The sequence below is a fragment of the Pelobates fuscus genome, chromosome 5, assembly GCF_036172605.1.
Source record: "Pelobates fuscus isolate aPelFus1 chromosome 5, aPelFus1.pri, whole genome shotgun sequence".
NCBI lineage: Eukaryota > Metazoa > Chordata > Amphibia > Anura > Pelobatidae > Pelobates > Pelobates fuscus.
The window spans coordinates 376,933,802-376,961,083 of record NC_086321.1 but is presented as its reverse complement, the minus strand read 5'-3'; the positions used below and the strand labels follow the sequence as shown (position 1 = coordinate 376,961,083).

General features: G+C 43.1%; 1 protein-coding gene across 1 annotated transcript in view; it reads left to right on the top strand.

Annotated features, from left to right (window-relative positions):
- Window positions 1-27,282, top strand: part of RBFOX3 (RNA binding fox-1 homolog 3) — a 655,525-nt gene that overhangs the window by 490,735 nt on the left and 137,508 nt on the right. Inside the window, exon 5 of the mRNA XM_063456257.1 lies at window positions 12,320-12,453. The gene's annotated coding sequence lies outside the window, so the exon portion shown is untranslated. The remainder of the gene's footprint in view (window positions 1-12,319; window positions 12,454-27,282) is intronic.

Genomic DNA, 27,282 nt, shown 5'->3' with positions numbered 1-27,282 from the left:
TATATAGACAATGTATAGTGAAAATATACAGTCACTGGGCAATTTAAATTAAAAACCATGCATTGGCTTCAAAAGCAGTATTAAAAATAGGCTGTTTCTACTCATTATATAAATAATAAAATAATAATAATTTGCACGTCGAGCTGGGAATTCTGGGAGGACTGTGGAAACGTGATTTCTTGTAATTTTTGTGCCCGTGATACACTTTTCTTAAAGTCTTAGTTAAAATACGAATATGATTCACAAATTTACATTAATTTCTATGGGAAATGTTGATTTGGTTCTCAAACAAATCGGAACTCGAACAGCCTTCTGGAATGAATTAAGTTTGAGTTCCGAGCTTCCACTGTATCTTCTTTGGTGAAAGGCCACACACACAGTCCACATATCAGCTCTGTGATGTCATTAACTCATTCCACATACCAGCTTTCCTCTGTGATGTCATTCACTCATTCCACATACCAGCTTTCCTTTGTGATGTCATACACACATTTCATATATTATTAGCTTTCCTCTGTGATGTCATACACACATTCCATATTTAGCTTTCCTCCGTGATGTCATACACGCAGTCCACATATCAGCTCTGTGATGTCATTCACTCATTCCACATACCCGCTTTCCTTTGTGATGTCATACACACATTTCATATATTATTAGCTTTCCTCTGTGATGTCATACACACATTCCATATTTAGCTTTCCTCCGTGATGTCATACACGCAGTCCACATATCAGCTCTGTGATGTCATTCACTCATTCCACATACCCGCTTTCCTTTGTGATGTCATACACACATTTCATATATTATTAGCTTTCCTCTGTGATGTCATACACACATTCCATATTTAGCTTTCCTCCGTGATGTCATACACGCAGTCCACATATCAGCTCTGTGATGTCATTCACTCATTCCACATACCCGCTTTCCTTTGTGATGTCATACACACATTTCATATATTATTAGCTTTCCTCTGTGATGTCATACACACATTCCATATTTAGCTTTCCTCTGTGATGTCATACATCCACATATTAGCTTTCCTATGTGATGTCATTCACACATTTCACGTATCAGCTTTCCTCTGAGATGTCAGACATCACACTGGTTTCCTCTGTGATATCACACACACAGTCCACATATCAGCTTTCCTCTGTGATGTCACACACATTTCATATATCAGCTTTCCTCTGTGATGTCATACACACATTTCATATATTAGCTTTCCTCTGTGATGTCACATACATTTCATATATTAGCTTTCCTCTGTGATGTCATACACACATTTCATATATCAGCTTTCCTTTGTGATGTCTTACATTCTCACAGACATCCAATTACTTTCAGTAATGGCAGCCGGCCCAGGACAATGGACAAAGAGGTTTATAGATAAATACATCCCAACAATACTCGTTTGTGACACCCTGTAGGGTTTTAAACCAAACACTTGGCATGTTGTTGCCCCAGATAATTAAAGCAAGAGTGCCTCTCCGTTATCATGGTATTTACTAACCTCTGTACTGGAGGAGGGGGGGGGGGGGGGCAGAAAAAACCTCATCTACAAATCTTCTTCAACTACACTAAAGTCACAGTGTGTTTATTTTACCCTAAACGTTGCCGTTCAGATTTTAGGTGAATACACTTCTATTTGTCTTCTGAGGAGGACAGCACACCAAGGCCCTGCCTCTGTAGAAACTGTCCAAAACAAATGGGACAATCAAAGCGCTGCTAGCTGGTGCAAGGTACAAATAAAAATAAAAGAGATCATATTTGCACAAAAAGGAATGGCGTACTTTTCCCTCTTTTTTGTAAATCTTTGGGTATGCACTGAAAGGATCACTCCAAACACCATAACCACTATGGTGTAATAAAGTGGTTATGGTGCCAGTGTGCTCTAGAGCCCTCCACACCATTGCAAATAATCAAACTGTTTTAGAACAGTCTAGCTTCTATCCTGTGGTCCACTGGGCACTGCTCTGTACCTTCACTACTGCTGACAGAGAGCTAAGAGCTCCTGTATAGGAGCCTCGTTAGCTCTCCTGAGCCGCGCATTTCCATCTCATTGGCTGAGAGGGTCCACTCAGTCAGTTAGCTAAGCCATACATCGCCAGACTTAGCACAGGCAGAGAGTTTCATGCGCTCAGTGACTGTAATGGAGACTGGGAGAGGGACTAACGGACCCCAGGTAAGAAGTCAAATGTTTCCAAAACCGTTTGACTATGTACAATGGGGGGGTCACCACGGCACTCTTGGCGTCAAAACCACTACAGACACTGTAGAGGTTATGGTGCTTTAAGTGTTTCTATGTTCTACAGCGAGAAGGAGTTTATGATTCCATTTCAATGTCTACATTAATTACATGTGTATATGGAGTGACTTCTGATGTCACAAACGAGTGGCGGCCAACCCTCGATCTAACGACCCAACTACCATATCTTTAAGTTGCTAACCCCCCAACTACTATACCTTAAAACGCTGCTAACCCCCGTCTATAACCCCCATATACCACATCTTTAAGCTGCTGACCCCCATCTATAACCCCCCAACTACCATATCTTTATGCTGCTAACCCTCGTCTATAACCCCCAATCTACCATATCTTTATGCTGCTAACCCCCGTTTATAACCCCCTAACTACCATATCTTTATGCTGCTAACCCCGTCTATAACCCCCCAACTACCATATCTTTATGCTGCTAACCCCCCGTCTATAACCCCCATCTATCATATCTTTATGCTGCTAACCCCCATCTACCATATCTTTATGCTGATAACCCCCCAACTACCATATCTTTAAGCTGCTAACCCCGTCTATAACCCCCCAACTACCATATCTTTATGCTGCTAACCCCCATCTACCATATCTTTATGCTGATAACCCCCCAACTACCATATCTTTATGCTGCTAACCCCCGTCTATAACCCCCATATACCACATCTTTAAGCTACTAACCCCCGTCTATAATCCCCCCTCAACTATTATATCTTTATGCTGCTAACCCCCGTCTATAACCCCCATATACCACATCTTTAAGCTGCTGACCCCCGTCTATAACTCCCCAACTACCATATCTTTCAACTGCTAACCTCTGCCTAAAACCCCCCTCCATATGCCATATCTTTAAGCTACTAACCCCTGTCTATAACCCCCCCTCAACTATTATATCTTTATGCTGCTGACCCCCGTCTATAATCCCCCTCAACTATTATATCTTTATGCTGCTAACCCCGTCTATAACCCCCATATACCACATCTTTAAGCTGCTGACCCCCGTCTATAACTCCCCAACTACCATATCTTTCAACTGCTAACCTCTGCCTATAACCCCCCTCCATATGCCATATCTTTAAGCTACTAACCCCCGTCTATAACCCCCCTCAACTATTATATCTTTATGCTGCTGACCCCCGTCTATAACCCCCCAACTACCATATCTTATGCTGCTAACCCCCGTCTATAACCCCCTATCTACCATATCTTTATGCTGCTAACCCCCGTCTATAACCCCCTATCTACCATATCTTTATGCTGCTAACCCCCATTTATAACCCCCCAACTACCATATCTTTAGGCTGCTAACCCCTGTCTATAACCTCCCAACTACCATATCTTTATGCTGCTAACCCCCGTCTATAACCCCCCCCAACTATTATATCTTTATGCTGCTGACCCCCGTCTATAACCCCCCAACTACCATATCTTTATGCTGCTGACCCCCGTCTATAACCCCCTATCTACCATATCTTTATGCTGCTAACCCCCGTTTATAATCCCCCAACTACCATATCTTTATGCTGCTAACCCCCCGTCTATAACCCTCCATCTACCATATCTTTATGCTGCTAACCCCCGTTTATAATCCCCCAACTACCATATCTTTATGCTGCTAACCCCCTGTCTATAACCCCCTATCTACCATATCTTTATGCTGCTATCCCCCGTTTATAATCCCCCAACTACCATATCTTTATGCTGCTAACCCCCGTCTATAACCCCCTATCTACCATATCTTTATGCTGCTAACCCCCGTTTATAACCCCCCAACTACCATATCTTTATGCTGCTAACCCCCGTCTATAACCTCCCAACTACCATATCTTTATGCTGCTAACCCCCGTCTATAACCCCCCCAACTATTATATCTTTATGCTGCTGACCCCCGTCTATAACCCCCCAACTACCATATCTTTATGCTGCTAACCCCCGTCTATAACCCCCTATCTACCATATCTTTATGCTGCTAACCCCCGTCTATAACCCCCTATCTACCATATCTTTATGCTGCTAACCCCCGTCTATAACCTCCCAAATACCATATCTTTATGCTGCTAACCCCCGTTTATAATCCCCCAACTACCATATCTTTATGCTGCTAACCCCCCGTCTATAACCCTCCATCTACCATATCTTTATGCTGCTAACCCCCGTTTATAATCCCCCAACTACCATATCTTTATGCTGCTAACCCCCCGTCTATAACCCCCTATCTACCATATCTTTATGCTGCTAACCCCCCGTCTATAACCCCCATCTACCATATCTTTAAGCTGCTAACCCCCGTTTATAACCCCCCAACTACCATATCTTTATGCTGCTAACCCCCGTCTATAACCTCCCAACTACCATATCTTTATGCTGCTAACCCCCGTCTATAACACCCATCTACCATATCTTTATGCTGCTAACCCCCGTCTATAATCCCCCAACTACCATATCTTTATGCTGCTAACCCCCCGTCTATAACCCTCCATCTACCATATCTTTATGCTGCTAACCCCCGTTTATAATCCCCCAACTACCATATCTTTATGCTGATAACCCCCCGTCTATAACCCCCTATCTACCATATCTTTATGCTGCTAACCCCCCGTCTATAACCCCCATCTACCATATCTTTAAGCTGCTAACCCCCGTCTATAACCCCCCAACTACCATATCTTTATGCTGCTAACCCCCGTCTATAACCCCCTATCTACCATATCTTTATGCTGCTAACCCCCGTCTATAACTCCCCAACTACCATATCTTTCAACTGCTAACCTCTGCCCATAACCCCCTTCCATATGCCATATCTTTAAGCTGCTAACCCCCATCTATACCCCCCCATATACCATATCTTTAAGCTGCTAACCCCCATCTATGCCCCCCCTCCCCCATATCTTTAAGCTGCTATATAGTTACTGTAAAAAAGTCACTTTTTGGTTATGCTGCAATGCTCTCAATGCCCGGCCGCTGTGATTGTCTTTGCCCCCAATAATCGAACTCTTATCCGGCCATCATTTACTTTTGTTTAACAACAACATTGCACTGTGACTGTGAGACTGCCGGGAGATTTATTTAAGAGCGCTGACACCATGCCTGAACAAATGTAACCCAGGAAAAATGCTGATGGACAATATGGAAGGAACAGAGTCATCAAATAGAATTTTATGCAAACGGTAGCCCAGAAGAAATAGAGATCTTCACTGCCTTCGGGCCATTTGTAAATATAAATAGAATTAAAGAAATGAACAATACTTTCTCATTGCTGCTTAGAACTACGAGAACGGGGAAAGGCGGGTTGCAAAATAATGTCACTTCATCGTGTGTTAAACCTTCTTCCTCGTTCGGTGCTCTGTTATCCTTTCAATGTATATCAAAGATTTAGCTGCTGACGTCATAATCCAGTTCAGTCCTGGCACAGACAAGGCACACATTGCAAATGTTTCTCCGCCTCTCCATGCTGACTGCCAGGTGCAAAGGGTGGAGCTTACAAAAATGACTGACCGGTAGACAATATGGAGATCTGTTCCAGAATCTCACTAACGTCCATACATTTATATTGCATTATAATTTTCAGACCTCTTAAAAATATTTGTCAAACATAGGGGATGTCATTGTAATAAGATAAATACGGTAAGAGAATTTCCCCTTTAATTTCACATAGAGCGGAACAATGTACTAGAATACAGGAGTCAGGTTTATTTATATATATCTATCTTATGGCAGTGAATAAAATGATTGGTGTTTCAAAGTATTCAGAGATTTCTATTTTAGAGATGTATTGCTTGTATATAGTGACTTTTTATACAGTGCTGAATATATATAGTGAATCTGTATATAGTGACTGTATATAGTGACTTTGTATACAGTGCATGAATATAGTGACTGTATATAGTGACTCTGTATATAGCTTGGGCGCAGAGACCACGGTCCCATCTGTGCCGGTGGGGAGCTTGGTGTCTCCCCTTGGGGGGCTACGCTGCCGCTGGGGAGAGGGGGTAACAGGCTCTTCTCCCTGATACTCTCTCTGCTGGTGGAGAGGGGGACCGACTGTCTCCCCTTTCAATATATTGTCCCGCTGCTGGGGAGCAAGACCGACTGTCTCTGCTCCCTGCAGGACACACTGCCACTGGGGAGGAAGGACGACACCTTCAGCTCCCTGTGACACACACTGCCGCTGGGGAGGAAGGACGGCACCTTCGGCTCCCTGTGATACATACTGCCGCTGGGGATCTGGGCCAATCGCCCAGCATCCCTGTAGGGCCGGTAGAGAGACCGCAGTCCCATCTCCACCTGTCATCTGTGGGTCTTCCCAGGACCAGTATTTGAGGTCCCTCAACATTTGCGAGTAAGTACCACTGGCTTCCGCACCCGGAAACTCCGGCTGCTGCTGGGGTCTGGGCCGGCTGCCCAGCATCCCGTTGGGCCCGGTGGAGAGACCTCGGTCCCATCTCCACCTGCCTGTTCCTCACAGGACCAGTCTATAAGGACCCCTACTTCGGGTTCCTCCGGCCGCCTCAGGGGAAGATAGCCACCTCCTCGGATGCAGCCTCTACTCGGCTGCTGTAACACTCCTTCCGCTGAGCATACTCTCTCTCTTTCGCCAGCCGGAATTCTCGGTCCATCCTTGTGTTGGACCGTGACCTGGTTCTAGATCGCTTGGCATATCTCCATGGGTACATCATCCCCATACTGAGCAACTCTCTGCCTCACCTCGGCCAGCCAATCATTTTCAGAGCCAGAGCCTTCCATACTTGTCTGCTCCAAGTCGCTGGATACCTCTGCTCCCAGGGACGCTGCACGAGTGCTAGCGTTGCCCTCAATTTGTAACTCCACGAACGGTGTCTCCGAGCTGCTTTACCTCGCACTAGGACGCCATCCCACTGCTTGCCACCAATGTAACGGATCGACGGGCACCCCGACTGGGTACCTCCGTTGAAGGATGCTCCTAGCGCTTCCTGAGGACTCCAAGCACTGCAGCAGACACCATAACCACTATACACCCCTTTAGAGAGCAAGGCAGGAACAAGCTCTTACAAGAGCTTAGTAGTGATTTAGCAAGGGAGTATGACAAGTATAGCAATCCCTTGTAGCAGATTCCCCCAAAAAGAGACGGCACTCCAAATTGAGGGTGAAGTAGAACTGTAGCTTTTAATCAAACACTCTGCTTTTATGCCCATTCTACAAACATAGTACCGCCCACAGGGTTTTGAAGTGCAACTAATCAATACATACAATACACTCAGACACTCCCACACAAAATCCTCCCCTCTGCCTGTGATATAATTACTGAACACAATGGGCTAACGTAATTATCACAGGCAGGAAAATACACAGTTTTGCACAATATCCATAACTCCAAAAGTATACATCACATTCACATAAATGAATACTCCAGCATACTCCAAATACAAACATACTCAAAAATCAGATCAATTCCTTCCATTGGTTTAAAAGTTAGGTTGAAGTCCTTTGTGACCACTAAAGCATGGCTTTCCAGCCAAAACCAGTTCCACAGAGTCCTCTATCCTGGAGATAATTGTCTTAACTGGGTGTGGTAAGCCAACTATCTCCAGGCACAGAAAATATCTCTATTCACAACAACAGCAAGAAAATACACAAAAATACATCATTCCTATCATACTGAACAGAACCCCCACATTCAACCTATCCCCAGATGGCTTGGATCTGAGCGCTCAATGTATCCAAACAGCGCTCAGATCCCACAAACACAGTCAAATCGCCATGGGGTTAAACCATAGCAAGGGCTGATGAGAGGGTCCATAGTCACAGGGCAGGAGGCTGGCAATTAGTCTTCTCCAATGCCCAGTGGCGAGGCTGGTTCCGCCACAGTGACTGTATATGGTGACTGTATAAAGTGACTATGTATATAGTGCTGAATATAATGACTTTGTATCCAGTGCTGAATATAGTGACTGTATATAGTGACTCTGTATATAGTGACTGTATATAGTGACTCTGTATATAGTGACTGTATATGGTGACTCTGTATATAGTGACTGTATATAGTAACTCTGTATATAGTGACTGTATATAGTGACTCTGTATATAGTGACTGTATATAGTGACTCTGTATATAGTGCTGAATATAATGACTTTGTATCCAGTGCTGAATATAGTGACTGTATATAGTGACTCTGTATATAGTGACTGTATATAGTGACTCTGTATATAGTGACTGTATATGGTGACTCTGTATATAGTGACTGTATATAGTGACTCTGTATATAGTGCTGAATATAATGACTTTGTATCCAGTGCTGAATATAGTGACTGTATATAGTGACTCTGTATATAGTGACTGTATATAGTGACTCTGTATATAGTGACTGTATATGGTGACTCTGTATATAGTGACTGAATATAGTGACTCTGTATATAGTGACTGTATATAGTGACTCTGTATATAGTGACTGTATTTAGTGACTTTGTATACAGTGCTGTATATAGTGACTGTATGTAGTGACTCTGTATATAGTGTTGAATATAGTGACTTTGTATATAATGACTCTGTATATAGTGCTGTATATAGGGCTGAATATAATGACTGTATATAGGGCTGAATATAGTGACTCTGTATATGGTGACTCTGTATATGGTGACTCTGTATATAGTGCTGTATATAGGGCTGAATAAAGTGACTCTGTATATAGTGACTCTGTATATAGTGACTCTGTATATAGTGCTAAATATAGTGACTCTGTATATAGTGACTCTGTATATAGTGACTCTGTATATAGTGACTGTATATGGTGACTCTGTATATAGTGCTGTATATAGGGCTGAATATAGTGACTCTGTATATGGTGACTCTGTATATAGTGACTCTGTATATAGTGCTGTATATAGGGCTGTATATAGTGACTGTATATAGTGACTCTGTATATAGTGCTGTATATAGGGCTGTATATAGTGACTCTGTATATAGGGCTGAATATAGTGGCTCTGTATATAGTGACTCTGTATATACTTATAGTGACTGTATATAGTGACTCTGTATATAGTGACTCTGTATATACTTATAGTGACTGTATATAGTGACTCTGTATATAGTGACTCTGTATATAGTGACTGTATATGGTGACTGTATATGGTGACTCTGTATATAGTGACTCTGTATATACTTATAGTGACTGTATATGGTGACTCTGTATATACTTATAGTGACTGTATATAGTGACTGTATATAGTGACTCTGTATATAGTGCTGTATATAGGGCTGTATATAGTGACTCTGTATATGGTGACTCTGTATATAGGGCTGTATATAGTGACTCTGTATATAGTGCTGTATATAGGGCTGTATATAGTGACTCTGTATATAGTGCTGTATATAGGGCTGTATATAGTGACTCTGTATATAGTGACTGTATATGGTGACTGTATATAGTGCTGTATATAGGGCTGAATATAGTGGCTCTGTATATAGTGACTCTGTATATAGTGACTGTATATGTGACTCTGTATATAGTGACTCTGTATATAGTGCTGTATATAGGGCTGTATATAGTGACTCTGTATATAGTGCTGTATATAGGGCTGTATATAGTGACTCTGTATATAGTGCTGTATATAGGGCTGTATATAGTGACTCTGTATATAGTGACTGTATATAGTGACTGTATATGGTGACTGTATATAGTGCTGTATATAGGGCTGAATTTAGTGGCTCTGTATATAGTGACTCTGTATATAGTGCTGTATATAGGGCTGTATATAGTGACTCTGTATATAGTGACTGTATATAGTGACTGTATATGGTGACTGTATATAGTGCTGTATATAGGGCTGAATATAGTGGCTCTGTATATAGTGACTCTGTATATAGTGGCTCTGTATATAGTGACTCTGTATATAGTGACTGTATATAGTGGCTCTGTATATAGTGACTCTGTATATAGTGGCTCTGTATATAGTGACTCTGTATATAGTGACTGTATATGGTGACTCTGTATATAGTGACTCTGTATATAGTGACTGTATATAGTGACTCTGTATATAGTGACTGTATATGGTGACTCTGTATATAGTGACTGTATATAGTGACTCTGTATATAGTGCTGAATATAATGACTTTGTATCCAGTGCTGAATATAGTGACTGTATATAGTGACTCTGTATATAGTGACTGTATATAGTGACTCTGTATATAGTGACTGTATATGGTGACTCTGTATATAGTGACTGAATATAGTGACTCTGTATATAGTGACTGTATATAGTGACTCTGTATATAGTGACTGTATTTAGTGACTTTGTATACAGTGCTGTATATAGTGACTGTATGTAGTGACTCTGTATATAGTGTTGAATATAGTGACTTTGTATATAATGACTCTGTATATAGTGCTGTATATAGGGCTGAATATAATGACTGTATATAGGGCTGAATATAGTGACTCTGTATATGGTGACTCTGTATATGGTGACTCTGTATATAGTGCTGTATATAGGGCTGAATAAAGTGACTCTGTATATAGTGACTCTGTATATAGTGACTCTGTATATAGTGCTAAATATAGTGACTCTGTATATAGTGACTCTGTATATAGTGACTCTGTATATAGTGACTGTATATGGTGACTCTGTATATAGTGCTGTATATAGGGCTGAATATAGTGACTCTGTATATGGTGACTCTGTATATAGTGACTCTGTATATAGTGCTGTATATAGGGCTGTATATAGTGACTGTATATAGTGACTCTGTATATAGTGCTGTATATAGGGCTGTATATAGTGACTCTGTATATAGGGCTGAATATAGTGGCTCTGTATATAGTGACTCTGTATATACTTATAGTGACTGTATATAGTGACTCTGTATATAGTGACTCTGTATATACTTATAGTGACTGTATATAGTGACTCTGTATATAGTGACTCTGTATATAGTGACTGTATATGGTGACTGTATATGGTGACTCTGTATATAGTGACTCTGTATATACTTATAGTGACTGTATATGGTGACTCTGTATATACTTATAGTGACTGTATATAGTGACTGTATATAGTGACTCTGTATATAGTGCTGTATATAGGGCTGTATATAGTGACTCTGTATATGGTGACTCTGTATATAGGGCTGTATATAGTGACTCTGTATATAGTGCTGTATATAGGGCTGTATATAGTGACTCTGTATATAGTGCTGTATATAGGGCTGTATATAGTGACTCTGTATATAGTGACTGTATATGGTGACTGTATATAGTGCTGTATATAGGGCTGAATATAGTGGCTCTGTATATAGTGACTCTGTATATAGTGACTGTATATGTGACTCTGTATATAGTGACTCTGTATATAGTGCTGTATATAGGGCTGTATATAGTGACTCTGTATATAGTGCTGTATATAGGGCTGTATATAGTGACTCTGTATATAGTGCTGTATATAGGGCTGTATATAGTGACTCTGTATATAGTGACTGTATATAGTGACTGTATATGGTGACTGTATATAGTGCTGTATATAGGGCTGAATTTAGTGGCTCTGTATATAGTGACTCTGTATATAGTGCTGTATATAGGGCTGTATATAGTGACTCTGTATATAGTGACTGTATATAGTGACTGTATATGGTGACTGTATATAGTGCTGTATATAGGGCTGAATATAGTGGCTCTGTATATAGTGACTCTGTATATAGTGGCTCTGTATATAGTGACTCTGTATATAGTGACTGTATATAGTGGCTCTGTATATAGTGACTCTGTATATAGTGGCTCTGTATATAGTGACTCTGTATATAGTGACTGTATATGGTGACTCTGTATATAGTGACTCTGTATATAGTGACTCTGTATATAGTGACTGTATATGGTGACTCTGTATATAGTGACTCTGTATATAGTGACTGTATATGGTGACTCTGTATATAGTGACCCTGATGGTTATAGACAAAGAATCCCTGTATAAAGTGAAGATAACTTCAAGCTTCATAGCGCTCTGTGATTAAGAGTAAATATGTTTATGCAGAGCGTTCCGATGGATTGCCTCTAATTTATGTTCTCTCCATTTCCATGACAGATGTGTAATTGACCTCAGAAGAAACCCAGTTGTTTTATATCAAGATTTTGTGGTCTTACCCCCAGCTGGGAAGAAGCGAGCCCATCTGTTAGGATTGCAGTGGAGAGAGACCGGAGCAGCAACGATACTTGCAGGTAAATCCTCATTTCACCTCAGCAATACTAGCCAGCCCTAGCACTGCAGTATTGCTCTGGACTCCACTGCATCATTGTATCACCTGAATTTCTTTAAAACTGTAATGCCTTTGACACTGCAGCTAGGGTGGATTAGAGTCCCCACAACGCCAAGCCAGCCATTTGACAACTATTGCACTCCTAGTTATCAGCCATCATCAAACTAACTAGAGATCGAGAGAGCAGTCGCTTAAGCATTGTTAGAACCTTCAAGAGAAACCGTTACATTTGGGGCATTTTTTTTAAATTAACTGCAAAAGAGTAGTTATCTGTTTTTATTTTTTGTCGATATTTATTTCAGTTCATTTAAAATATTTCACAACCACTTGTAGAAAGCAAAGACATGGCACGTGATGCAAATCTATGCAAATTCCCTACTTTTCCCACGATTCCTTTCACTCTTGCACGTCTGTGGCGGTACGAGTGACTGCATCCTGCCTCGGGATTCACTCGCCAGTCAAGATTCCATTGGACATTCGCTATAAACATTAGTGGGTTTTGATTTTTTTGGACCAACTCGAAAGATTAGAGCTCTTATACATATTACTATGTAACAGCGTATTTGTGTGACGGATCATCGGAGCTAGAATATCCTCCGCATGGAGGCAGATGCAATCCTGTTCCGTTCATTCAGTTAATTTTATTGATTCGTAGTCTTGAAATTTTACTTAAATAATGAATAAATAGTAATAAGACAAAAAAATAAATAATGACAAGAACAAGCCTGTGTCAGCTGCTGTTAGATTCTCAGTAAAATAATAGCCCCAGCGTAGCGTGCGTTTTAAAAAGGAGCGATTCTTCCAACCCTGAAAGGTTATACTGCAGAATATCAAATCAGACTAATATATCGGTCAATTAAAAGGTGCCACAATCTATAGCACATGCACAGCCGCTTTCCCTGTATAAACACATTCTCTGTTCAGCACACACAAAGTCCTGAGATAAGCAGTTTTTGCAGAAAGCCTGACAAATGGATCAAACACATTGGCTCCCCGAGCAGCCGCCTGGGATTGCTGATTCCCTGACTGCTGCAGGGGCCTGCAAGCCTGCGCCTGGAGAGGGCGAGATTGAAGGCATCGCTTGAGGGGAAATGCAAGCCTAGGTAGGGAGAGGGGTCGATTGGAGCTACTGCTGCCAGGGAATCCAAACCTCTGTCCAGAGACCAATGGATGGGTGTGGGGCACCTGCCAAAGAGAGGGCAGGCAGGACTACACTGTACTTTAAGGATTTTTTATACATACAAGGTGCTGGGTGAGCAAATGGCGTGTACGGGATTGTGAGTTTATTTATTTACCAGTTGTTTAGAGTGTTGTGAAATCTAATCCAAAACAGCCTAACTGTGGGGAAAAAAAATTTAAAAAAAATTCCCTCCCCTCTCCACCACTGACTTTTTTGTCCTACGTCTCGACACTTTGTCATTAGTGTAAGAAAAAAAGAAAAAGAAAACAACCTAGTGAAATAATGTAATATATAAAACTCACATGAGCAGAGAAACAGGCCAGAGCTGTGTTAAAAGATATAATAAAATGACACAAAGATTTATGTCATAGAGAGAACAGTTCGAGCGAGTGGCAATGCTATGAAACTGGGGAAATAGACAATGGTAAGAAATCGAAGTATATTATCAGAGTAGTGCATGCAAGGCAGAGCAGCCCAGCTGGGATGGTTAGAGTAGATGCATTATGGGAATTTGAAGCGAATTGGAGTAGGGATGATTGCGTATATCAGGTGCTGTGAATAGATTTGCTACGTTCTTTCTCTGTCACAAAAAAACAACAACAGTTACATAGTAAAAAATAAAAAGGAAGAAAAGAAAAAAAACTGCCTGGTGTTTTATTCCTAAAACTGTGACGACCCCATTTAGAAATAAGATGCGTTACTATTGGTTAGGAGCCCATTGTATTTTACTGGCTGTTAACCTTTGCAGTAATCATGTCTGACAGCATGGGTTAATGATATGTCCTAAGAGGCCCCATTGTTTTATAATGCTCTGTTCTAGGGGATTTTGTGACCCTATAAATTATCCTTTGCCCCCCAGTTGTTTAATAAAACTCCTGATCGCATCCTGCTTGTAATGAGAATTTTTTGTGCCAGTTCTGTCTGCGTTTCCAAAAAGACTAGGTCACCGTGCCAACACGTCCTCTATAGTACGCTCGCATCGGTTTCCTCCAGGCGCTCAGTAAAATAATCTTTATAGCAACCATATTTCAGTAACTCTTTCAGTGCTTGGACTGAAGTGCTCAGCTGATCTGAAAGGGTTAATCGGTAACCCGTCAACGTCTCCAGGCAGCACATCGAATTAAAAACAGATTGATCTGCACCGGGGCGTAATGGGTTAAAAACAGCCAATGTGTACTTATAATGAGGAAGGTATAGGTTTAATTTTGCATCGCTCTGTAGGGACATGGCATTGCGGACTTGACACACACACAGATATGGCTGCAATTTTCTGTTTTAATTAAGTTAATGAATAATTTAAAATTCTTTGTAAACGTTGTGAAGTGACTCAAAATAAATCCTCTTATCTGGAGAGGAAAGGGGTCATTACAACCTAACAGTTCATATATCGTATATTTAATTTGGATAAGCCATGCGTTGTGGTCTACAACCCCCAGCATTCATAGCCAGCAACATTTACTTGTAATGAGCAGCCCCGGTAGTGAACTTGTGTGTCAGTATGTGTGTGTGTCTCTGTATGTTGTCACTATGAGTGCATCTGTGTGTGTGTGCCAGTGTGTATACCTGTGTATGTATCTGTGTGTCAGTGTGTATATCTGTTTGCCAGCGTGTGTATCTGTATGTTGTCAGTATGTGTGTATCTGTGTGTGTGTGTGCCAGTGTGTATACCTGTGTATGTATCTGTGTGTGAGTGTGCATATCTGTGTATCAGTGTGTATTTCTGTGTATCTGCATGTGTGTCAGTGTCTGTATATGCATGTGTGTCAGTGTCTGTATCTGCATTTGTCAGGTTATGTATCTGTGTGTCTGTATGTTGTCATTGTGTGTATCTGTATGTTGTCAGTGTGTGTATATGTGTTGTCAGTGTATCTGCATGTGTGTCAGTGTGTGCATCTGTGTGTCTGCATGTGTGTGTGTCAGTATATCTGTATCTGGATCATTGTGTATATATGTGTATCTGCAAGTGTTTCTGCGTGTGTGAGTGTATCACAGTGTGTGCGTGCGCGTGCGTTTGTGGCATACATCTCAGCATTCAAACGCCAACACTACACACAAATACACACCTGCATTCAAACTTCAACACTACATACAAACACACCTCTTTGTTAAACAATAAAATTTTATATAAACACACCTGTGCATTCAAAAAACAACACTACACATAAATACATGATTGCATTCAAATGCCATCTCCACCTACAAACACACCCCTACATTCACACAAACATACTCCATACATAAACATGCTTACATTCAAACATACAAACACTGCCCAGTGCTAAACACAACCCTGCGTATATGGGAAAATGGTAGAGCCCCAGCTGTCAAAGCATTGTTGAAATTACACAACATATGGAGATCTACCTTTTGCCCCCCCCCTCCTTTGCCCAAAATAATGAATGCACCAGGGCACTCTCTACTTTACGTCCGCCTCTGCGTTGGGGTGGGGGGCTTGAATGCATGCTAGGGAGTGGGATGGGGAGGAGGGGGTGAGACAGGTTCCAGGGGGCCCAAGCAAATGTTTGCCCAGGATCCAATCAATATCATAGACGGCCCTTGTAGTGGAGCTCCAATACCCATCATAGGTATCTGCGCAGTATAATTCTTGTAGCTGAGGAAACAGTACAATATCCAAGGCAAAATCCCCCCAGTACCTGGATGACACACAGTTTAATGTGAGCCCCACACAACATTTTATGTAACTCTCCATGCAAGGGGTTTCCTTAATCACAATCCAGGAGCATTTCTCACTGGACCTGAGAGAAGACTGCTGCAAAGTACATTAACTCTCAGCTCCAGAACTTATACATGAATTATACCCAAAACATATATTTAACAATTCCAGAACCCCATGAAAGTCACATCACTGAACAGCTGGGATCTGAGCGCACACTTATATCACTCAGATCCTCGGTGGTTCGGGAATGCCATTCAATTTAAGTTTTGGCAGTCGACCACGAGGTGAAGCCCCAAAACAGTTCCAGAGGAAAGCCAGGCACGACTGGTCATCTTTTGGGGGTTCTCACACGAATATCTACAAAAACTCCCCCTGGCTGTTCGCATACTAATGTTCCCCCTATTCGGTAGTCTATGTCTCCCGAACGCCTTTCTTATAAGGCTTCGGGAAGTTGGATAGGCAGCGGTATCAGTTTACCGGGTGTTTGTGGGGTTGTGTAGCTGAAATCGGTTCCATGCCGTTGACGACCATGTACCGCTGCCCACGTTCAGGAGACAAAATGGCCACCATTTGTTAGCACACGTGCATTCGGCGATACGAATGGTGCCCACACAGGTGAAACACTTTCTTTAACAAGCAATTTGCGGTTAGCAGCCAGGGGTGGTCGGTTATTAAAAGATGCGAACCCATGGACCACACAGATGGGCTTTCTGTAAATGAACGGGGGGGGTTACGGACAAACAGAATGAAAACTGTATGACAAGCGTTCATTCCGCTACACACACACCTACTACTAACAGCCAATTCCATATTTACTTACCTGTTACATAACAACCCTATAATTATTCTGTTACAAAATATTCCTTCATTCATTCATACCTGAAACCCATATAACGCATTTATCGTTTACACACGGGCCGACTCTCCCCACTCCGCAATCACTGCCCCTTGTATTTACCTGGAGCCCACCATTCCCCAACTCCAAGCTGCACATTATTATCCATCTTATGTGTGTTATATTGGATTACTCAGCGTGTTGCATGACTGCCTGGCCCAGATTCATCATGCAGAGTAAAAATAGATCAAAGTGAAATAGTGATGCTGTCTTGGAGCTAAATGTTCCGATTTGACTGTGCTCTCTTTAGTGTAGATTTTGCATAATCACTAAACTGGTGTAAGCTGAAAACACAACAATATTGCAGGGTTTTAGTATTTTTTTCCCACATTATTTTTTTTTTTCTTTAAATGTCTTTGCTTGTGCATAAAAGTAAATCTCTCCTGAATAGGTCATCTCTGCATTTTGATGTATGAGACAGGGCTTCCGGACCTTATTTGGACCAAGTCAAACTTCAATGACAGAATTATTCCAAAGACGCAACTATTTTTTTTTTTTACCTTTAGCAGCAACTGACATATGTCTTAATAATAGAGCGATATGCATACTTGCTTCAAATTGACTTATTAATTTTAATTAATTGCCATATGGGAATGCTGACGTTTATATTTTTAAAAATCACATTTTAAAGACTATATTCAGCCTATTACATTCATGAAGTGCCTGTTTTCGTGGCACAGCAGTGAGTCACTAGAAGAAAGTCACTGGTATAGAGTAAAACCGAGGGATCTTACATGATGGGAGAGTACAGGACCAGGAGCAGCGGTTTGCCAAGGATGCAATGCAGGCTGCCAACGTGGCACCTTGGCAGATGGACCCCAAAAACAAGGCGAGTCGGCCTGGTGTATGTGTATGATGGTTGGCAGGTGACCCTTATAGCAAACTTACCCCTTTTTTGCGTTTCCATGTGAAATCTGAGTGACATGAAGTAGTTTGACCATCACAGCGAAGTCGGGGGGGGGGGGGGGGGGAGGCGAAATGGTACATGATGCAATTAAAAAGGCTATTTTTATTGGGGGTCCCCTAGGCAGCCAAATACCACGACCATAGATCTTTCTCTCTTTATGGAAAGGGGCAAGGGTCCCCTAGGCAGCACCCCTGGCCAAATACCACATACATAGATCTCTCTCTCTTTTACGGGAAGGGGCGAGGGTCTCCAAGGCCAGTGTTCCCGAATCCAGTCCTCATGTACCACCAACAGGCCAGGTTTTGTCAGTATCTCCATATAACAGGACTGGGTTGTGGAACTAGGCAGTACCTCTACCCAAATACCACGTACATAGATCTTTCTCTTTCTTTTATGGGAAGGGGAGAGGGTCCCTTAGGCAGCACCCCTGGCCAAACCCCACGTCCATAGATCTGTCTCTTTTTTCCATATCTGTCTCTCGCCAATCCCTTGTCTGTGTCTCTGGGTTCCCATTTTAGTGAATCATTCGTACTGTGTTTCCTGTAAGTTGTTAGTTATTAGATCCCTGTGCACGTTATTAGTTAATTTAGCATATTATTAGATGATTCGACGGGGTTATTAAATCGTGCTGTTTATTATCCGATCATACTTCATGTTATTAGAGCACTGCATGACATATGATTCAATCAGCCAGCGTGCTATTTGATTGTTTTTCCTGATATTAGATTATTCCTTTTGTTTGTACATCGTTCCCTGTATTGTTAATTCACTAGGAGGGTTATTAGACCACAATGGGGGGCGTGGATGATTGGAGCTGTAAGATCTGCTCTGTCTCTTTAAGGATTTACTGAGAATAAAATCACTACCACTCTCACTCTCTATTTCCCTGTCTCTCGCACTCTCTCATACATTCTGTTTCCCTGTCTCTCTGTGTCCTTGTCACTCTCTCCCTATCTTGCAATCACCCTCTTTCTCTCTCTCACAATGTCTCTATCTCGGTCTCCCTCTCTCACAATGTCTAACTCTTTATCTCTCTCTCTCTCTCTGGTTGTCTCCCTCTTGCCCTGGGTCTCTGTTTCTCACTCTCTCTCGCTCTCTATATCTCCCTCTGTTTCTCACGCTCTGTCTCCCTCTCTCTCTTGCTTGCTGTCTCCTTCTCTCTTGCCCTGTCTCTCTTTCTCTCGCTAGGTCTATCTCTCTGAATCTCTCTCTGTTCCTCTCGCTATGTTTCCCTTTCTCTCGCCCTGTCTCTTTTTCTTTTGCTGGGTCTGTCTCGCTCTGTCTCCCACTTTCTTTCTTTCTTTCTCTGTCTCTCTCTTCCTACTGCTCTATCTCCTTCTCTCTCTGTGTATCTCGCTCTGTTTCTCTCGCCCTGTCTCCCTCTCTCGCACTGTCTGTCTTTCTGTCGTTCTGTCTCTCTCTCCTTCTCTCTCACACACTGTCTCCCTCTCTCGCCCTGTCTCCCTCTCTCTTTCTCACAGGGTCTCTTTCTCGCACTGTCTCTCTCTCTCTCTCGCACTGTCTGTCTTTCTGTCGTTCTGTCTCTCTCTCTCCTTCTCTCTCACACACTGTCTCCCTCTTTCGCCCTGTCTCTCTCTCTCGTTCTGTCTCCCTCTCTCTTTCTCGCACTGGCTGTCTCTCTCACACTGTCTGTGTCTCTCTTGTTCTGTCTATTTCTCCATCTTTCTCGATCTATTGATCTGTGTATCTACCCTGTATTTATGTATTATGGATCCCCTTTATCTGTTGAATAATGTATATTTACCTACGAGCTGGTTGGATCGGGCTGCTGTGTCACCAGACATCGGGTCACCATCTGCAGAAACCGTCACCCAAAATATATCTCCTACAGAAAGCTCAGCACTGCAGGGGTTAATTCAAAATGGCGTATCTCCAGCCAAATACTGAAGCTGAGCTTAACATGTAGGTCAGAGGGTGCCAGTATTTAATGCAGTAAAGTCTATGAAATAACTGGTTCAGCCAGACTTGTGCCCAACAAATTGCTCACAGTGGGCACAGTGATGGCGCTCGAAGGGTTAAATCGCAGAATCCAGGGACGTGCATTTCTCATTTTACAATTAGCCAAGCGTTTTTTAGCAGCTTTTAGAGACCAAGTGCAGAGCTACTTACCCGTATTCCTCCCTCACCCTGATCTTCCCTGCTCCGCTGGGCACAGAGTGCTTATTTAGCCACGAGCATCTTTAGTACATTGGAGTAAAACCCGCTTTAACCACTGACGTCCTCTGATTTACCCCTCGTATGTCACTCTTTACATAAACACATCATCTTCTAGCAGATACCTACCTCCTCCTAATACACAGACATCAGGACACCTACCTCTCACCCCCTCCTAATACACAGACATCAGGACACCTACCTCTCACCTCCTCCTAATACACAGACATCAGGACACCTACCTCTCACCTCCTCCTAATACACAGACATCAGGACACTTACCTCTCACCTCCTCTTAATACACAGACATCAGGACACCTACCTCTCACCTCCTCCTAATACACAGACATCAGGACACTTACCTCTCACCTCCTCCTAATACACAGACATCAGGACACCTACCTCTCCCCTCCTCCTAATACACAGACATCAGGACACCTACCTCTCCCCTCCTCCTAATACACAGACATCAGGACACCTACCTCTCCCCTCCTCCTAATACACAGATATCAGGACACCTACCTCTCCCCTCCTCCTAATACACAGACATCAGGACACTTACCTCTCACCTCCTCCTAATACACAGACATCAGGACACTTACCTCTCCCCTCCTCCTAATACACAGACATCAGGACACCTACCTCTCACCTCCTCCTAATACACAGACATCAGGACACTTACCTCTCACCTCCTCCTAATACACAGACATCAGGACACCTACCTCTCACCTCCTCCTAATACACAGACATCAGGACACTTACCTCTCACCTCCGCCTAATACAGAGACATCAGGACACCTACCTCTCACCTCCTCCTAATACAGAGACATCAGGACACCTACCTCTCCCCTCCTCCTAATACACAGACATCAGGACACCTATCTCTCACCTCCTCCTAATACACAGACATCAGGACACTTACCTATCACCCTCTCCTAATACACAGACATCAGGACACCTACCTCTCACCTCCTCCTAATACACAGACATCAGGACACTTACCTCTCCCCTCCTCCTAATACACAGACATCAGGACACCTACCTCTCACCTCCTCCTAATACACAGACATCAGGACACCTACCTCTCCCCTCCTCCTAATACACAGACATCAGGACACGTACCTCTCACCTCCTCCTAATACACAGACATCAGGACACCTACCTCTCACCTCCTCCTAATACACAGACATCAGGACACTTACCTATCACCCTCTCCTAATACACAGACATCAGGACACCTACCTCTCACCTCCTCCTAATACACAGACATCAGGACACTTACCTCTCCCCTCCTCCTAATACACAGACATCAGGACACCTACCTCTCACCTCCTCCTAATACACAGACATCAGGACACCTACCTCTCCCCTCCTCCTAATACACAGACATCAGGACAAGTAACCTCTCACCTCCTCCTAATACACAGACATCAGGACACCTACCTCTCACCTCCTCCTAATACACAGACATCAGGACACTTACCTCTCACCTCCTCCTAATACACAGACATCAGGACACCTACCTCTCACCTCCTCCTAATACACAGACATCAGGACACTTACCTCTCACCTCCGCCTAATACAGAGACATCAGGACACCTACCTCTCACCTCCTCCTAATACAGAGACATCAGGACACCTACCTCTCCCCTCCTCCTAATACACAGACATCAGGACACCTACCTCTCACCTCCTCCTAATACACAGACATCAGGACACTTACCTATCACCCTCTCCTAATACACAGACATCAAGACACCTACCTCTCACCTCCTCCTAATACACAGACATCAGGACACCTACCTCTCACCTCCTCCTAATACACAGACATCAGGACACTTACCTCTCACCTCCTCCTAATACACAGACATCAGGACACCTACCTCTCACCTCCTCCTAATACACAGACATCAGGACACTTACCTCTCACCTCCGCCTAATACAGAGACATCAGGACACCTACCTCTCACCTCCTCCTAATACAGAGACATCAGGACACCTACCTCTCCCCTCCTCCTAATACACAGACATCAGGACACCTACCTCTCACCTCCTCCTAATACACAGACATCAGGACACTTACCTATCACCCTCTCCTAATACACAGACATCAGGACACCTACCTCTCACCTCCTCCTAATACACAGACATCAGGACACGAATCTCTCACCTCCTCCTAATACACAGACATCAGGACACCTACCTCTCGCCTCCTCCTAATACACAGACATCAGGACACCTACCTCTCCCCTCCTCCTAATACACAGACATCAGGACACCTACCTCTCCCCTCCTCCTAATACACAGACATCAGGACACCTACCTCTCCCCTCCTCCTAATACACAGACATCAGGACACGAATCTCTCACCTCCTCCTAATACACAGACATCAGGACACCTACCTCTCCCCTCCTCCTAATACACAGACATCAGGACACCTACCTCTCCCCTCCTCCTAATACACAGACATCAGGACACCTACCTCTCCCCTCCTCCTAATACACAGACATCAGGACACCTACCTCTCGCCTCCTCCTAATACACAGACATCAGGACACCTACCTCTCCCCTCCTCCTAATACACAGACATCAGGACACCTACCTCTCCCCTCCTCCTAATACACAGACATCAGGACACCTACCTCTCCCCTCCTCCTAATACACAGACATCAGGACACAAATCTCTCACCTCCTCCTAATACACAGACATCAGGACACCTACCTCTCCCCTCCTCCTAATACACAGACATCAGGACACCTACCTCTCCCCTCCTCCTAATACACAGACATCAGGACACCTACCTCTCCCCTCCTCCTAATACACAGACATCAGGACACCTACCTCTCCCCTCCTCCTAATACACAGACATCAGGACACGAATCTCTCACCTCCTCCTAATACACAGACATCAGGACACCTACCTCTCCCCTCCTCCTAATACACAGACATCAGGACACCTACCTCTCCCCTCCTCCTAATACACAGACATCAGGACACCTACCTCTCCCCTCCTCCTAATACACAGACATCAGGACACCTACCTCTCCCCTCCTCCTAATACACAGACATCAGGACACTTACCTCTCCCCTCCTCCTAATACACAGATATCAGGACACCTACCTCTCACCTCCTCCTAATACACAGACATCAGGACACCTACCTCTCACCTCCTCCTAATACACATACATCAGGACATGTTGATATTGTTATTTTTCTAATGATGAAACAATTACATTTGAATCATCTTGTTCCAGGCAGTACAGGGTTAAACAATTTGTCACTTTATTCCATTATTCCAGAATGTATCCGCTTCCTCTATTTTGTCGTGTCTTTTTCTTTAATTTCTCCACTTTTCACCGTTTAGTAAGTGGAGTGCTGAGGCGCATGGTACGTTAAAGTCGCAATGGCTCTGCTGATTCCATAGTTGAAGGGTTCCAAACTTCCACTGGAATTAGTATCAGCACATAAACTGTGCGGCATTAGCGTCATAGAATGGATTTCCATGGCCGAGTAGCTGCATGCCAGCCTCACCAAGTACCGATCACGCTTCTCTGTTTGGTATTGATGGACGAGTCTGGGTTTGGCAGATGCCAGGAGAACATTACTGGCCTGACTGCATTGTGCCAAACGTTTGGTGGGAGAGGGATATGGTATGGGGCTGTTTGTCAGGGATTGAGCTAGGCCCTTTACTTCCAGTGAAGGATAATCTTAATGATTCAGCATATTTTGGACAATGCTATGCTTCCAACTTTGTGTGAACAGTTTCGGGAAGGCCCTTTTTCTATTCTAGCATGACTCTGCCTCAGTCCACAAAGAAAGGTCCATAAAGATAGGGTTGGATGAGTTTGGTGTGGAATAATGTGACTGTCCCACACAGAGCCCTGACTTCAACCCCATCGAATACACCTTTTGGATGAACTGGATCGGAGATTGAGAGCCAGGCCTTCTCAGTGCCTGACCTCATAAATGCTCTACTGGATGAATGAGCAGGAACCCCCACAGAAACACTCCCAAAATCTAGTGGAAAGCCTTCCCAGAAGAGTGGAAGCTGTTATAGTTGCAAAGGGAGGATTAGGTACATATTAATGTATTTAGAAAGTGATGTCATAAAAGTCCCTGTTGGTGTAATTGTCACGTGTCCCAATACTTTTGTCCATATAGTGTATGTACAAAGTAGAGTGTGTTTGTGTGTTTAAAGGCATTCGATTTAATCTACAACTCTGTTTACTTTCTTTTTTTTTTTTTTTTTTTTTTTTTTAATAATGGAATAAAAATATGATCTCAGCATTGAGAAAATTCTTCAGTGAAATGCTAGAGTTTAAAAGTTTCTGTCCCGGGTTTTAAAACCTGATAATTCAAATCTCACCACAATTCCATCTCTAGTCCATAAATCTTGTGGTGCGCCAAATGCCTCCTCACTGAGACTAGACCAGGAATCTGAAGAGAATCACACCAATTTCACACCAAAATAGTCAAACTGAAAAATGCTGCTGCGTTATTTTTCCAGCCAGTCAGGCCCTGGGGAGATAGCGCAGCTAAGCGGACAAGGGCACATGTAGGAGTGTGGGGATAGATGCAGGGGAGGGTCTTTGATAGTGGGTGTATTGTGTGGGTGGGGGTTAGGGCTATGTGAGCTAGCAGGGGGGAGGTCTTACCTCAGTGCCACTTGGGATTCGGGCCAGTGAACAGCTTCCCGCCCGCCCACCCCGAGTAGGTTTAGTTAGTCACAGCGAGTCGGGGGTATGTCCTTGCCAATTAAGTTTGGTTATGTTAAGGATGGAATAAGTTCCTCATGTTTACAGGTCTCAGCCTCCCCTGCTTCAAAAGGTTTAACTTTAGGTTGCCTGAGGTCTCGTGCCCATCGAGCGTGGATAAGGTCGGCTGATGGCAGGCATTGGAATATGTTTTTTATGACGGGGGGGGGGGGGAGGTGAGAGGCAGTGGTGTTTAGGAGCCACTGCAGGTTTTTATTGGCAAGGACGGGGGGGTTCTCTGTATAGCACTGTATGTTGAGTTGTTTATATATATATATATATATGTTATTTATGTTTTGTTGCTAACAATTTCGTTACAGAAAGAAGAGTTTAATATATGGAGTTATGGGTGTGTTATACAGTAATTTATTTATGTTATAATAAATGCTGTGGCCTGTTCATCCATACCACGTTGTCTGACGTTATTGGGGGGAGGTTGAATGGGGTTAATTATGTTTATGCTTCATCGTAATTCCCCACTACGTACATACATGTTGTAGGATCCAATTTGATTTGCCTTTCACCACAATCTCAAGTTTAGTTAATAAACCTCAAACAGTACAAATCTCTCTCCTACCGCTCACCAGAATGTAATATTCTGTCTGAAGTCCCACATACAACCCCACTGTGATACGTAAAGGAAGGTAGAAAGCCATCATTTGTCAGGATATTTACAGTGCACATCAGCCGATATATATTACTGTTTGCCAACTGTTACCCAAACATATCAAAAGGTATATGTATATTATTGATAGATTGGGGGGGGGGGGGAGGGGGGGGCGGGACACACACCTCATTTTCAATCTTTCTATGGAGATTTTACTGATGCTGGAAGTCCTCATGCAGAGTGTAAACTCCAGGAAGCGGCTCTAGTGTCTGTCTGGTAGACAGCCACTAGAGGCAGTCTTAGTCCTGCAATGAAATTATTGAATATTTTTAAAAAACCTGCAATGATTTTACATTGCAGGACAAAGTGGGACAGGGACATTGCACCTAGACCTCTTCAATGAGCTGAAGTGGTCTGGGTGCCTATAGTGTCCCATTAATAAATTCTGTTTAAAGGAATATGCAGAAAATGTTGGCAATTTATAAATAATATTACTAAATTGCGGTATGCTGCGGCAGGGTCTTTGTATTTGGCTTTTTTTGTCTTGTTTTATAGGGTGATACAAGTGTCAGGATCGCTAGAACCATAACAATGCCACACTGGAAATAGCAGGATATGTAATGTATCACCTAGAGAAATGACGGCTCATGTTGGCACTGCGGATATTTGTAAACCATTAACCCCTGATGGCTGGCTGGGCATCATAGAAAATGCAGTGCCATAGTTAGCCGTCACTGCCAGGGTACAGATGGCATTTCATAATGCCCTAATCTACAGCATTGCGGAATAAATCAGCAGGTGTATAGAGGGTCAGCATTACATCTTTCATTTTACATTGTGGGCACCAGGACTGGCACTGCCATACCTAGTGACCAGGGAGGGAGACAATATAGAAGCCTGTTTTTCTATTAGGTCATACAGCTGATACGTCACAACTGCTGCAATAGCGGTGGAATGGGACTGTTTTACCTTCCCTGTAGCTGCAGTGTGTTCTACGCTCGTTATCTCAGAAATCTTTTCTGTACGACACGATACGTCCTCAGGACACTGGGCAGACAGCAGTCTGTTACATTGTGTCTGTCTATTGCTCAGACATCTGGCAGTCTCTTTCCCTTCTCCTCAATCTGGCCAAATTCCATCCGCTACCCAATCCTTGCAAAAATAAGGCACTGTGATTTTTGTGTTTCCCCCTCTTCCTACTGGAGAACTTTACTCTTGTTTATTATGCCGTCTCTTCCCCTTTTCCTGCACTGGGCAGCCCAGCTCCACTCTCTTCCCCTCTCTCTCCCCCCTCTCTCCCTGTCTCCTCGCTACCTTTCTGGATTCTTGCAGCCTCATTACATTTTCATTGGCGGGGGTGGTGAAAAACGACCAGATATCTAGACAGTTTTTCCATTTTTCAACGCCCACAATCAATGATGAAATCCCTTAGTGTGCATGGATCTGATAGAGTATCAAGACCAGGACCACTCACAAATGGAAGGGGGTCTTCCTAAACCTTCCCCCAGGACTATAACATCAGAGAGGGACATGTCAGACCCTGTTCTGTTTTCCTCGTGGCTCAATTATTGTTTAATTGCTGAAGAAGAATAA